Source organism: Mustela nigripes, chromosome X (genome assembly GCF_022355385.1).
Source record: "Mustela nigripes isolate SB6536 chromosome X, MUSNIG.SB6536, whole genome shotgun sequence".
In the NCBI taxonomy this organism is placed as follows: domain Eukaryota; kingdom Metazoa; phylum Chordata; class Mammalia; order Carnivora; family Mustelidae; genus Mustela; species Mustela nigripes.
Window position 1 is genome coordinate 110,871,965 of NC_081575.1, and position 13,509 is coordinate 110,885,473.

At 50.8% G+C, this 13,509-nt stretch overlaps 1 protein-coding gene and 1 long non-coding RNA gene across 3 annotated transcripts in view; one reads left to right on the forward strand and one right to left on the reverse strand.

Annotated features, from left to right (window-relative positions):
• The window catches only part of LOC132007729 (uncharacterized), a 3,883-nt gene extending 1,543 nt beyond the window's left edge, over positions 1-2,340 (forward strand). Inside the window, exons 2-3 of the long non-coding RNA XR_009401425.1 lie at positions 1,153-1,219; positions 2,254-2,340. This is a non-coding gene — a long non-coding RNA (uncharacterized LOC132007729). The remainder of the gene's footprint in view (positions 1-1,152; positions 1,220-2,253) is intronic.
• NHS (NHS actin remodeling regulator) overlaps positions 1-13,509 on the reverse strand; it is a 335,272-nt gene that overhangs the window by 189,468 nt on the left and 132,295 nt on the right. The gene's annotated exons all lie outside the window — the stretch shown is intronic.

Sequence of the window (13,509 nt, forward strand, 5' to 3'; positions counted from 1 at the left end):
AAAGAATTCTTCTAAACTTTCATTTCTGGAAAAATTAAGCTCACTACCCACCAAAGAAGCATGGCAGTAGGGTCTTCCAGTGCCTTCTGAGAATGGGAAAAATTTTTTTGCAAAGGAAAGTTCTCAAAGGTTTCACATAGTGAACAAGAACAAACCGTTGATTTGTGTCCAACATGTCAGACAGTGGCTAGGCATGTAACATAATGAGATCAATCTTTGCTTCACAGGAACATATTTTTAGATTTTCTTCAAGAAAAAGCAATTTACTGGGCTCTTTGAACCTTTCTAGAAGACACAGAAAGGAAACTTGTGGTGGCCCCAAATCACTCCAGTGGTAGAACAATAAATGGTTTAGGACTAAATCACAAATCTGACTTTCCAGAACTTTTCTCCTTCTCTCTTGTTTCATACTGTAGGAGTGGGTCTCTGACAAAGTAGAGATAACCAGAGACACCATTACCCAGGGATAAACCTGCTCTAAGAAAGAACCAATCCTTTCAGAGCACATAAGTGCCTGGTGGGTTCTTGACGAGAAAGTAATCACAGAACGTCAAAGCTACAGAGGACTTCAGAAATGATCTGGTAGCGGTTCCAGACCAGGGACAGTGCTGCCTCTTGAAAGGGATGTTTTCTATTTCACCATGACTAGGGGAAGACCCCTCTCACTTGTTTTAGTGGGCAGGGCCAGAGATGCTACATGACTTGGAATTCCCAGTTCATCTCACAGAAGTGACTGTCTGACCCACACTGCCTAGCCTACCCCAGCCCATGACCGTCATTTTATAGAAGAGGTGCCATCTCAAGAAATGAAGTTAAGTGGGATGCCTGGGTGGTTCAGTGGTTAAGCATCAGCCTTCAGCTCAGCTCACAATCCCAGGGTCCTGGGACAGAGCCCTACATCAGGCTCCCTGCTCAGCTGGAGCCTACTCCTCTCTTTTCTCCCTGCTTGTGCTCTCTCTCACTATCTCTGTCGCTATCAGTCTGTCTGTCTCTCTCTGTCTCTCGCTCAAATAAATAAATAAAATCTTAAAAAAAAAAAAAGAAACAAAGTAAAGTGCCCAAGGCCAGAGGCAATGATGGCGCTGGATTGATAACCCAGGTTTTATATTGTATTTCAGTAAATGAGATCATTACTTTTTTTTTCTTTTTTAGGGACACTCTGAAATGCTGCCTTAGGATGGATTCCTCCCAAAGCTGACCCTGAGACAAAGATTCAAGTGTAAGTAGTGTATCTGGGAAGCATGGGAACAGAGTGAGGAAATGTGACAGGGAGGGAAGGGCGGTCCTAAAGAGAAGGTTATCAAACAGATTCCCGCTGTCGGTGACAGAGGTTTGATTTTGTTGGTAGACTCTGGGGGATACTTTAAAACACAGCTCAGAGTTGTCCCAGCTGAGGGGGAGGAAGCCGGGGTACTGATCACCCAATTTCATTCTTCACTGACTAAAGAATTCCCAGGCCAAGAACTGTAGCTACTGGGAGCAGGACCATGCCCGGGTATACACACCAACTGTGAATGTCAAGTGCACACAGGTGGGCATCGGTAGCATCTATCAGACATACGAAGACCTACACCGAACGGTGAATCCAGTCACTTGCTTGGTTCATGAGTCAAACAACCTGAGCTTGTAGAAACTGCTTGAAATTATTTTTAAATACTTGCCTTTATGTTTGGAACAGTTTATACCATAAAATTTTGGACCTCCAAAGCAGATTTGGCCCAGGGTCCCTCATGAAGCCATAGGCCCTGGGGAGTTACCATTTACGGGGCAGCAAGAGGCAGAACTACACTGTCTTTCCCTCTTTGAAGTGGCTGCCGCTTTCCCAGCCCCAGTCCCTAACCTTCAAAACAGGAGAGCCAAAGCAACCCCAAATCCACCAAAAGCCACCAAGGTCTCTAACCACAGTGATTTCTGAGGGTGTGTGCCGGGGAGCAAAGGTAGCTATGGGCCCTGGGGGAGAAGAGCGCAGCGTCACTTCCCAGAAGCCAGTGGGCCAGGCACCACCAGCCACGTTGGCCTCCTCGTAAGCTTCTCTCTCAGGCGGCATTCTCTAACGTTCTGTCGTTGGAACATCCAATTTTCTGCTCCTGAAATCAAGTCATGTTCCCCCATCCTGTGAATTCCTCCCAAATGCCTATCAGCTGCCTAGGCATCATGAGTGTGACCTGGGAAAAATGTTTTAACGCGGGGGCAGATGCACACCAGAATGACCTCTCAGACTACAGACTCTGAGAAGCCTTCCTTCCTCCGCAGAGGTGAGAGAAATCGCCATCAAAAGAGGAAAATGGTGAAATAGCACAGTCACAGACTCCCTTAATGTGGCTTTGGAATTCTTTCTGGTAAGTGCTGACAACACTTTTGCTCAGAGAAAATGCATATTAATGGGAAGAAAAGGGAAAGCAACAATTTACTGGACCACAGTGACACACTTTTGTATTGGTGCCATTTCGCCTTCAAAGGGGCCCTGGAATCGGCATTACTTTCAGCCCCATTGTATGGACTACAAAACAAGACTTTAGAGAGGCCCCCGGGGCCTGCCCAAGGTCACAGAAGCCAAGGCGCAGTGTCAGTGACCCTCAGGCCGCCCACCTACCATTCAGTACTCAGAAGTGATGACTCCCAGACTGCTTTAAACAATTTTTTTTTAAAAACCTGTAATTTAAAAATAAAAAAACCCAGCAGCCTCATAAAAAAAGGTTGTTGAAAAATATGTAAGGGACTTAGAGTAATAAACCTTCTAACCACATGGACTCCTGCACTTGAGAAAATCCCATATAAAGCCACTACCGGGGACCTTCACGTTTGCAAGCGCTTTGACCCACCCACACTCCTTTCGTGGCAGACACCTGCCAACAACTTCACAGGCTGTTTTGGTGACGGTCGTTGCTCATTATAAAAAATTCCACAGAGGTCTATGGCAGGCACGGCTCTGCAGGCCTGAGACTCATGATCACAACAGATTCGCCACCCCCGTGACGCAGGTGCTGTGCCCAGTGCGGCTCCGGGCATCAGTATCGTTACTCCCCTTTCACAGCTAAGGAAACTGGAATCTCAGCGCGGTTCAGACAGCAGCCGCCCTGGCCCAGAGGTGAGTGGTAGGGACAGGGTTTGATCCTGGGTGATCAGTGTGCTTACCCCAGCCCCCAGCTCCAGCCCCAGCCCCCAGGCTGGGCTCTTTCGGACAACGCTGACATTTTCACTGAAGTACCCGAATCGCACCCGGTCCCTGGAGACGGTCTCCAGAAGCTGCCTCGTGGTGTGGTGCCGTCTCAACCTCTCTGAAAGGCAGGGTGAGGGGGAGCCGTGGAAAGCAGGCTGCTGGTGCCAAGGGCTGCCCGCCTGCCTGCCGCACCCCTACTGAGTCCTCCCTCCCCCTAAGTCAACTCTCCAGGGACTCGCTGTGTGCCGCCTGTCCCCTCAAGGGCAGAAACCGCATCATTCATCTCTGTTTCCTAGGGCTGCAGCGTGGTGGTGGTGGGGGGGATCATGGGGCTGAAGCAGTGTGCCTGGATGGATTGATTAATTTACATAGAGATGGCTTCCGCTTTGTCCTAATTAAAGCCAGAGCAAAGAAGCCTTCCTGACCTCGAGGGCTGATTCATGCTACCAATTACAGAGACATTCAGAGCTGAATTCTTATATATTTACGACAGTTTTGAAAAGGCAATTGTTAGAGGTTTGGAAGGGAGTCTGGTTTTTGTTTCCCAGTATCGTATTTTCAGAGACACCCCCCCCCAATTCCCTACACTCCCTAAAAGAGGCAGACAACGCGCATAGGGCGCGCCCGGTGTGTGACGCCACGGGGCTCATCAGCAAATAGTTACAGGGTGCATTCTAGATGCCCGCCCCTGATGACACACGGATCAACACAAATGAATCGGGTCCCTGCTCTGCGGAACTCCCAGGCCAGGAGTAGAGACCCGTATCAATTCCACCACTATACTTTGAATGTAGAAGTGCGAAGGGCCAAAAGCAGGGCAAGGAGGAGAAAAGCGGATCTCTACCACAGGAGTCTCACAAGTTAGGGAGGGGGCAGAACAGCCGGCCCCCAGGAAGCGTGAGGCATCATCTGAAGGCACTCATCAGCTCTAGTGGCGGGGGGGGGGGGCTTCGGGGGGGGGGGGAGCCCCGGGGGGGGGGGGAGGGGGGGGGGTCGGTGGGGGGCGGGGACGGCGGCGGGGGGGGGGGGGGGGGGGCATTCAGCAGGTGCGGAAGCCCTGTGGGGAGCAGACAGTGGCCTGTGTGGTTGGAGCAGAGCACAGAGCAGTTGAGGGCGGCAGGGGGACGACGGAGCAGGCCCACGCACAGCATCCCCAGGGCCAAGCTCAGGACTATAGGCTGAGATGGATAGCTTACATCCCCCTTTCACAGATGAGGAGAGAGGCACAGAGAGGTCAAGCAGTCTGCCTGAAGTTAAGCGGCAGAGCTGGGATTCCAACTCAAACAGTCTGGCTTCAGAGTGAGGTGTGAAGAGGCCCACGCTCTGTAACATGTCAGGTGACCCCACAAAGGCCTTGCTACCAGAGTGTAAGTTGCTTTTGGGGGCAAAGCTCTGGAGAAGGACTTGATTAGTCTAAGCCAATTATCAGCCATTGAAAGGGCTGAAGTTATGGTGGGAAAGGAGAGGGTGTGATGGAGGGTGGAGACAAGGGGACAGGGAGGGACAGCCACGCGTGGGTGGGGGGAGACAGGAAGTCAGAGCTGCTGGAGGGACTGGGGATCTCAACTTGAGGTCCTAGCCCCTCCACCATCACCAGGGACCTCATTAGAAACTGCAGATTCTCCGATGCTGTATCATAGAGGCGAAATCGGCCCAGAGAGTAGAACTTAAATATTCTCACAAAAGAAAAAAAGGTAATATGTGAGATGACGGGCATGTTCATTTACTCAACGGTAGAAATCTTTTCACACTGCACATGGCTATCAAATCATCCAGGCGTGCACTTTAAATACATGACAATTTCATTTGTCACTTATACCTCAGCGAAGCTGAAAGCAAAGAATGAATGAGTGCACCTTCTCTGGCTTCGCCTGGACCGTACTCCAAGGAGCAAGCGTCCAAGGGGTCAAGGGACCATCCATCTCGCTGGTGACAGACAAGCACTCGACAGAAGGCCAGACCGTTAGCTCTCCAGAAACCTGAAAAATGTCAAGCTCCTTAAGTAAACTTCTTCCAGACAAAGCCCCGCACAGGCCCCTCACTCAGCAGGGCTGCAAACCTAGTGGGCAGATAACCATCAACCACTCCATCCAACAGCCAGAGACCACTGAGCATGATCCACAAAAGTCACTTTCAAGTTCTCCTCAAGCTGTTTTTAAATCTTAGCTCTTCCGGGGCACCTGGGTGGCTCTGTGGGCTGAGCATCGAAGTCCTGACTTCAGCTCAGGTCGCAATCTCAGGTCCTGGGATCGAGCCCGCGTTGGGCTCCACACTCAGCATGGAGTCTGCTTGGGATTCTGTTTCTCCCTCCCTGTCAGCCCCTCCCCACCAGCTAGCTCACGCTCTCAGTCAATCAAATCTTTTTTTCAAAATTTTCAATTATTAGCTCCTTTAAGAGGGGAGTCACTGCATGGCATCTTTGTTCTTTCCTCTCTGTGTCCCAGAAATAGATCCCAGCTGCCACCAAAGAGCCAAGGGCCACAAAGCAGCGTACCCGTCTGGGGGGTCGCAAGCACAGTTAAAGGCACAGGTCAACAGGGGATACCCAAGGGGGAAACAAACAAGCAACAAGAACAAACAAACAGAATGCCCTTGGCTTTTAGCCAACATCCGGTCCTATGGGCTCTGGACCATACCAGCACCTCCTCGACGTGAAATCCCAGGCCAACAGAAAACCCAGACGTTCTCTCCTGGAACGAATCAAATCCTGATGAGAACGCCCTCCTCGTGTTTTCTAAGAGCTACTGTGAGCTGAGGTTTGTTTTTTTTTTTTTTTTTTCTTCTAAAGGCAAATGTGCAAAGTGGCAAGAATTGAATAAATAATTCAAAGACTTTGAGCTGGAATCTGTGTGGACTCTGGGCAGCTCAGGCTCATTTCTGTTTTACGCTGCTTGTCTGCACTGGGAATGTGGAGGGAGCGAATTTTTTCCCCTAGAAAACCAGCGCGTCAGCTCTCTTTGCCGGCTCGGGATGCAAAAGGCAGTGCAGCGTTAGCCAAACCTGAGCCAAATGAAGCTCACGCGCTCCTAGGCAGGGTCAAGTCAGGCACCGCAAGTGACACTTCCTTGTCCCCCCACGGCCTGGCATGTCTCTTGTGATGGCTCTTCTTGGGTGTGCCTGTGTTTTCCTGTGTTTCAGAGGCGTGCAACATGTTGACTCCTCACGAGCGATTTCCAGCTCTCTGATACATAATAAAAGCATCCATTTTCAGCTAAATCAGGCCTTCTGTTCCGAGTGTTTTCCCTAGAAAATACGGCATCTCCTAATTAAATAACTCACCGGGCAGCAGGAAGGGGTGATGTGGAAATTAGAGCAGCATTCCGGCTTACGCTGCATCCTTCCTGACAAGCAGCCCACAGTGGCTGACGGCTTCAGAGAATCAAGCTGTCTTACCTTTCTGAAGAAAGACGGAGGGGTGAGTGCGATGGAAGGAGAACCCCAGTGGGGGTTCGTAAAGAACGTCTGGTCAGGGCGGGGTGAGGCGGTAGGGTGGGCAGCAAAGTCTTTATTACCGCAGGGGAGGGGAGGGGCCAGCGGTGAGAGGGTCATGGCAAGCCAAGGGGAAGACACAGGGATAGGGAAAGGGGCACAGGGAGAAGAGAATCTGGGGGGTGATAGGTGAGGCCTTTGGGAACCCTCCCTCAGGCCAGGCCCTTCCCTAGGAAGATGCAGACAAGGCCAAAGTCCTTGTTCTCCCGGCTCTAGAAACTGGTTCCCCTCGGGATCTTGGGTGGCTCTCAAGATGTCTCAGTCTACTGCAGGAAGGCGCGGTGAAAACGGGCGGACTGTAAAGGGGGACTCTATCTCCCATAATCCCATCAGCTGGAGGGAACCGGCAACCAGAAGCACACTGGGCGTGGAGAGAGCCTGGCAGCTTGAGAGGGTGCACAAGTCCAAGCCGCCAGCATCTCTCTCTTGGATTGTTGCAATGCCCTCCCCACAACCGACTCCCCACCTCGGTCCTGGCCCCTCAGTGTCTAGTCTCCACATGGCCCCACAGTGCCCCTGTTAGGATGTACGGCAGGCATGGCAGTGCCCAGAGGCCGGTGATATGGTTTGTCCCCAGAGCCCCTCGCCTTTCCTCTGTCTTCTGCATTTGGACCCTCATTCACTTCTCTGCAGCCCCATCAGCCTCCTTGTTGCTCCTGAACTGCCAAGCATGGTCCCACCTTGGGGCCTTTGCCCCAACTCTTGTGGCTTCTAGAATGTTCTTCTGCAGAGAGCCATGTAGCACTGGCTCCTCTCCCTCGTCAGGTCTCTGCTCAAATGTCACCTCCTCTGAGAGGCCTTTTACCCCTCCCCATGACATTCTATCTCTGTACCCAGCTTCATCTGTCTCTGCCCAGCACCCACTACCCGTCATCGTCTTTTCTGTACTGTGTGTTGCTCCCCGCTAGAATGTCAACTACAGCAGGGCAGAGGGACGGATGACTGCGGACACCGCCACCTCTGCAGTGCCCACAACCACGCCTTACGTGCCCCAGGCACTCAACAGTTGTAGCTCCGTGTTTAATGACATGATCTTAGAACAGAAGAAGCAGCAAGAGCCAGAAGGAGGCACCTTGAGAATGGCCATCTCACAGACAGTATTCCCGCAGGGCCAGCACCAGGAAAAGCACGACTCTGGAAGGATGGGTGAACTGCTCGAGGTCTCAGTTCCAACGCCTCCTAGGTAGACACCGGCCAACCCACCACCCCTACCGGGCATCACTCAGCGGTCCGTCTGGTGTTGGTCAGTGTGCACTGTGCTTATGAAAAAGGAGGGTGGCCCAGGGATGTCTAACTTGCCCAAATGACAGATCTGGAACCTTCTGAGGAGACCACATGTTTATAAATATTTGAGAAATGGGGCATTTCCAGTGTAACATATATTCATAGGGGTTGCCTTGAAGTGTGGGTGTTTGAAGAAGGGGTGAGTTAGTCAGCACCCTCAGAGTAAACTACTCCTCTAGAAGAGTCAGAGCTTAGCCGTGAAGCTTCCCATGGGCAAAGCCAGCAACAGATGCCAGCAAAGCCACCCACACCCGGGGCCAACTCTTCGGGCCAACGTGGCGCCCCCACTCCTCATAGGTACTCGGAGACCTGGGGGTCAGTCACACTCTTAAGGACAAAGTCTCTCCGTCTGTGGGTCTTAACTATTGAAAGGCCGGGATGGTGCAACCAATACCGGATGGGACCCGAGAACAGTCCTCCCCAGAAAGGAGGGGACGGAGGAGCCACACCGGAAGTGAGGGCAGAATCAGCCCCAGCTGAGAACCATGGCCCGAGACAAAAACCACAGAAAACCAGAGGGAACAGCCTAACAAGTCACCAGGCGCCCCATTCATTTGGGGGTGGGGTGGGAAAAGGAAAGAGAAGAAAGGAAGGAAAATGGCGACACAAGAGCAGAGACTTCGGCCAAGAATTCAAGCATGAGTTCCACCAGCAGATAAGACCAGGGGGGTGAGTCTTCCCACCCAAGAGCTCACCAAGCCCGTGGGCCGCTTTGAAGGTAGCAGCGAGCCAAGCCGGCCAAGGGGCAGAGAAGCCTCATAAAATGGGAGTGTCCCGAGGCTCTGCAGTTTATCTTATCTCCCTCACTTTACAGATTCAAAGCAGTAAAAACTCCCTCCACATGCCACCCCTGAACGTTCCTTTCTTTTAACTTAAAGACTAACAAAACTTTGTGTCAACACAGAGGAGCCTGAAGTGATTAAAGCAGAAGGGAGCACTCCCTCTACTGTGTCTGCTTTTAATCCTCAGAGAATTTTTCTTCTAGACACACATACAAACAGCTTGGGAGCTGTTTATGCGAACTGCAGAGGGGTGTGGGCAGGGAAGGGGGCGGGAGCTGCTAAGAGAAGGCCAGAGAATGGGGAAACAGAGGCAAACACCCGGAGGCAGGGGAAGCCTTCCATCCCCGCACCGCCCCCACCCACCACCCCCCCCACCCCGCCCCCACCCCCGCTGGGGTCAAGAGCAGGCAGAATTCAAGGCTGTGGGTGGACTGCTCCCCCAGGGGGCCTGGAAGGGGCAGACACAGCGAAGCAGGCAGGGCCACCCCCCCCCTCCCTTCAACATTCAGGAGCCAAATCAGTCACTGGAAAGTTAAGTGCTGCCTTTATCATATAACAAAGGGCACTGGAGAGTGCCTCCAAGGCTGCCCTGCACTTAATAAAGGCGAACTAAATAAACAAAGAGAAAGTCTCGAGAAAATAAAAGTCTTCACACCTGGGTACCCTCTTTATTGCCGACTCCACTTTTAGCAATAACCCACCAAGCTCTGACCTTACGTCCAACATGAGCCAAACCCAGGGAACTGGTCAGAGAAGGTCAAACTGGACCCAACTTCCAGCCTCTGGTCCCTGAGGGGGAATATGACGGGCATGTCTGCCTGGCACTTAGACCCTCTTTTCAACTTCTTTGACCCATGTTGTGACTGTCTCCAAAGCTTGGTTCCCTGGACTGTTGAATTCATCCTCAACAGGCATTATTTCTAAGCAAGGCCAAGGACTTCAGGAGACATACCCACTCAGGGTAATCGTAACAATAGTTCCTTGTGCTTTATGTGGATTAACTCATTAAATCCAAAGCTGAAGTGTTGTTGTTTTTAATAACTTCCACAATTATAAATTATCTGTATCAAATTTTCCTCCTCCCTGTCAATAAGGGCCAGTCACATATTTAGGGTCTCTGCACTAGATTATGAAAATGGCCCCCATCACCCCCCTTTTGTATCCCCACCCCTTTGCTATGAGACCTTGCCCTCCCCTCCAGAGACAGAGTCCAGTTGCTTCCACGGCCTGGGATCTAGGCTTGGTCATGGGACTTGCTTTGGCCCATATGCTGCAGAAGTGGCCTCGTGTGAGTTCTACACCTGGGTCTCCTGCTCCTAATGCACAGGCTCGGCATTCCATGACCACCGCGGGACCCGGTCCTGGCTAGCACGCGGCATGGGAGAGAGCTCCTCTAGAAGAAATCCCCCGGAAGAGGCCAAGCCAGATCAGCCAGTCCCCAGCTGACCTGCCAGTTCACTGCAGACCTGAGCCAGAGCCCAGGAAAGATGGGAGCGGGGTGAGCTCAACCACAGACTAGATCCGTGTGTGTTGTTGTCAGCCCTAAGGGCTGGGGTGGCTCGCTCCCCGACAAGGCTGTACCATTCAGAGCACTGGCGGCTCCCTTTCACCTTGGGATTGTCCAAGAGGGAGTTAGCCTCTGCAGGGTTTTTGAAAGTTACTCAACTACAAACCTACTCTCTTTCCCTTTTCTCTCCTCTCTGGGTGTGCATCCAGGCACATTCCAAGAAGCACACACACGCAGGGAAAGACCATTCCAGATCACACATCACAGGGGTAACTAGCATTTGTTCATTTGTAGGTTTTATGGAAAACAGCTGCTTTTCCTTCATGTCCACTTACAGTTTTCACTGCTGTTCTGAAAACAGTTACCTTAATGGGACCTGTAACAACCAGTGTTATAATAACATATGAGAGCCGCGAAACCTCTCCAACAGTCCCCGCGGTTCCCTTGGTCCTACTGTGGGCCAGAGAGAACATACTTGAAAAGACTCAAACCAAGACCAAGAACGTAATATTTCAGCCCCAGTAAAGAAGCAATCAGAGGGTCTCCCAAAGAAACCCCTTCCGGAAATAGCAGTCAATGGCTGTAAGAACTAGACCAAAACAAAGTGGCTAGAAACTGGTTACAGATTCATTTTGAATCAGATCAACAGATAACCAAGATTCCAAGCAATACCGTTCTCTGCTTCACTACCACCACCACAATCCACACCCCCTACACAAACAGCTCCTACACAAGCATTTTGAAACATTTCTGGAAATTCATGTTTTACTTAATTCATCTGCTTCCAATAGTTCATTTGCCCTTTGAGTCCAACCATCCTCCTCAGGGTTCAAATGGTGTCTCTAATTTGCCCCCCTCCTCTGGAGCAGGGGTCAGATGGAGAGAAGACATTAATACTCTCAGCATGATCAGCTTTCTGTCGATCAACACTGTGTAAAAGACCAAAGTGTGATTTTTCCAGCAGACGCCACAAAAACAAATTATAACACATGTGATCAAAATCCCACCTCTTTTTGGTAAAGCGTGTCAAAGGTTATTCCAACTTATACAGTGACATATGTCCATCATTTCTCAGTAAACCTGGGGATGGGGGAACGTTGCTCAAAAGTCATCCAGTCAGGGTGCAATACGTATTTCCAAAATGAGTTACGATGAGTTACAACGTGCAATATGTATTTCCAAAATGAGTTACGAGGTGTGTCAAAGCCCACACCCAACAGCGCAGGACAGTTTGGCAAGAGCTGACTAGGGGTCCAAGTTGCATATCGGGACCCTTCCTCCCTGTGAGTTCATCTACCAACCTCAGCAGGGGGGATATGCCTTACCACCCAATCACAGGCTATTTTGGACTCACAAATACGGAAGGGATGATGGATGCAACCATGAAAGTAACCATTATCCAAGTAAGAATCTTCTGTGAGTGCTAAAACTAGGTTGGGAGAGTCTGCTAAGGAAGAAGATATGTACATAATATCAAATTTACCTGTTCATTACCAAAGGAAAAAGGGTGACCACACAGAGACCACCTTAAGCAAGGGATCAAAGCTGACATCTCCAATAGGGGGGAAAATGGAATTCTATGCTTCCTGATAAGGCCCCCAGAGAAAGACAAATCCTTATGCTAACTTAAATAGTATTCCCACCGAGGAAACATAGAGCTGAATCAAAACATGAGGAACCAACAGAGACACCAAAATTAAGGGACATTCTATAGCTGGCCAGCATTCTTCAACAATGCCAGGGTCATAAAAGACAAAGGAAGACTTTTAAAACTGTTCTGGATTAAAAGAAACTACAGAAACAAGACACTTGAAAGCGGTGTGGGATTCAGGGCTCGCTTGTGAATCGTAATGAAATTGTCGCAAAGGGAATTACTGGAACAAAACTGGAATATGGACGATGTCTTTGAGAAAAGTCTTAAATCAATATGACATTTCCTGAATTTGATATCATTTGATATCTGTTTGTAGCCATGTAAGGGAATATTCTCGTTGTTAGAAAATACAAAGGGTAGAGGGAGTTTGGTGCCCATGGCTTACCTGCAAATTGTTCAGGAAAAAATTTATATATATATATGCGTACACATGTGTGTACTGCGCATGCATGTGGAGAAAGAGGAAAGACATAAAACAAATGAATGCAGGAGTTCTTTGTGTCACTTGGGCCACTTTCCGGTATGTTTGGATTATCTCAAAATAAAACTCACCGAAGCAGAGGTTCACTCGTCAGGGGGCCTGGCAAGGCCAGACCCAGAGAGGGGTTGGTCGGGGAGCACACCCCCTCTCCAGCTACCTTCTGCAGCACTGTCTGCAGCCTTCCCCCGGAAAGGACCCCCTCTTAGCCTCTTCTGAGATGGAGCTTTTGTGACCACAGGCCCCTGGCACTCTGGGACAGTGTGTGTCTTGCAAATCAGGAAACTGAAACCACTCCAGGCCACAGTTCAAGTCTATTTGAACATTTTCTTCCTGTGGGTTTTCGTTTTCCACTGTGGTGGTTGGAGGGTATCTAGTTCCTTTGCTGGCTCCGTCATGAGAGAGACCAGACTATGCTTCTGCTGAGGCACGAGAGGGCCCAGGGAGCCAACAGAGACACGGGCAGGAAGTCATGGGTTCCAAGATGATCCCTTGGGGTGTGGGACGCTACCCTGTCTCCACCGTCTTCTCCCTTTTGTGGAAAGACCTGCTGAGGTGCTTGCATCTGGACCGTTGGGGCCTTCAGGTGTGTCTCAGGGCTGAGCTCTGGGCCCCGAGCCCTCAGCTCTGCTCAGTGGCCATAAGCAATCCTGCTGTGGGGGCCCTGCCCTCTCTGGGTGCGGTGGGCTCTGGAAGGCCATTCCTGGCAGGAGCACCGGGTCTCTGTCCCTCGAGTGCCACCCGCTGCTAAATGTCCTACTTGCTGTTGTACCTGCCCAGTCACATGACTGAGTTGCTAACCTCAGTTTCCTTCACGGCACTCCCGTATTCTAGAATCCTGCTGGACCCTAAGACTCAGCCCTAAGACTGCGGCCTGCTGTTCTCCCTACTCACCAGATCCCACCTCTCTGCCTACTCGCCACACCCACAACTCTCACACCTGGCGACAGAACCATCCTGCCAAAGGCCAGGGACAACTCCTCAAAGGGCGGTCACCAATGTGAGTTCTCCTGGCTAGAGTCTCCCCTAGCAGTTCCTTTCCCAACAAGTGCCGGCTGACGTAACCCCAGAGATGGGCTCTGACAGTGGGAGCCACTCTCCAGCTCAAACCTGCCTTCCAGATGTGAGCAGACAGACTGGGGGGGGGGGGGGGGG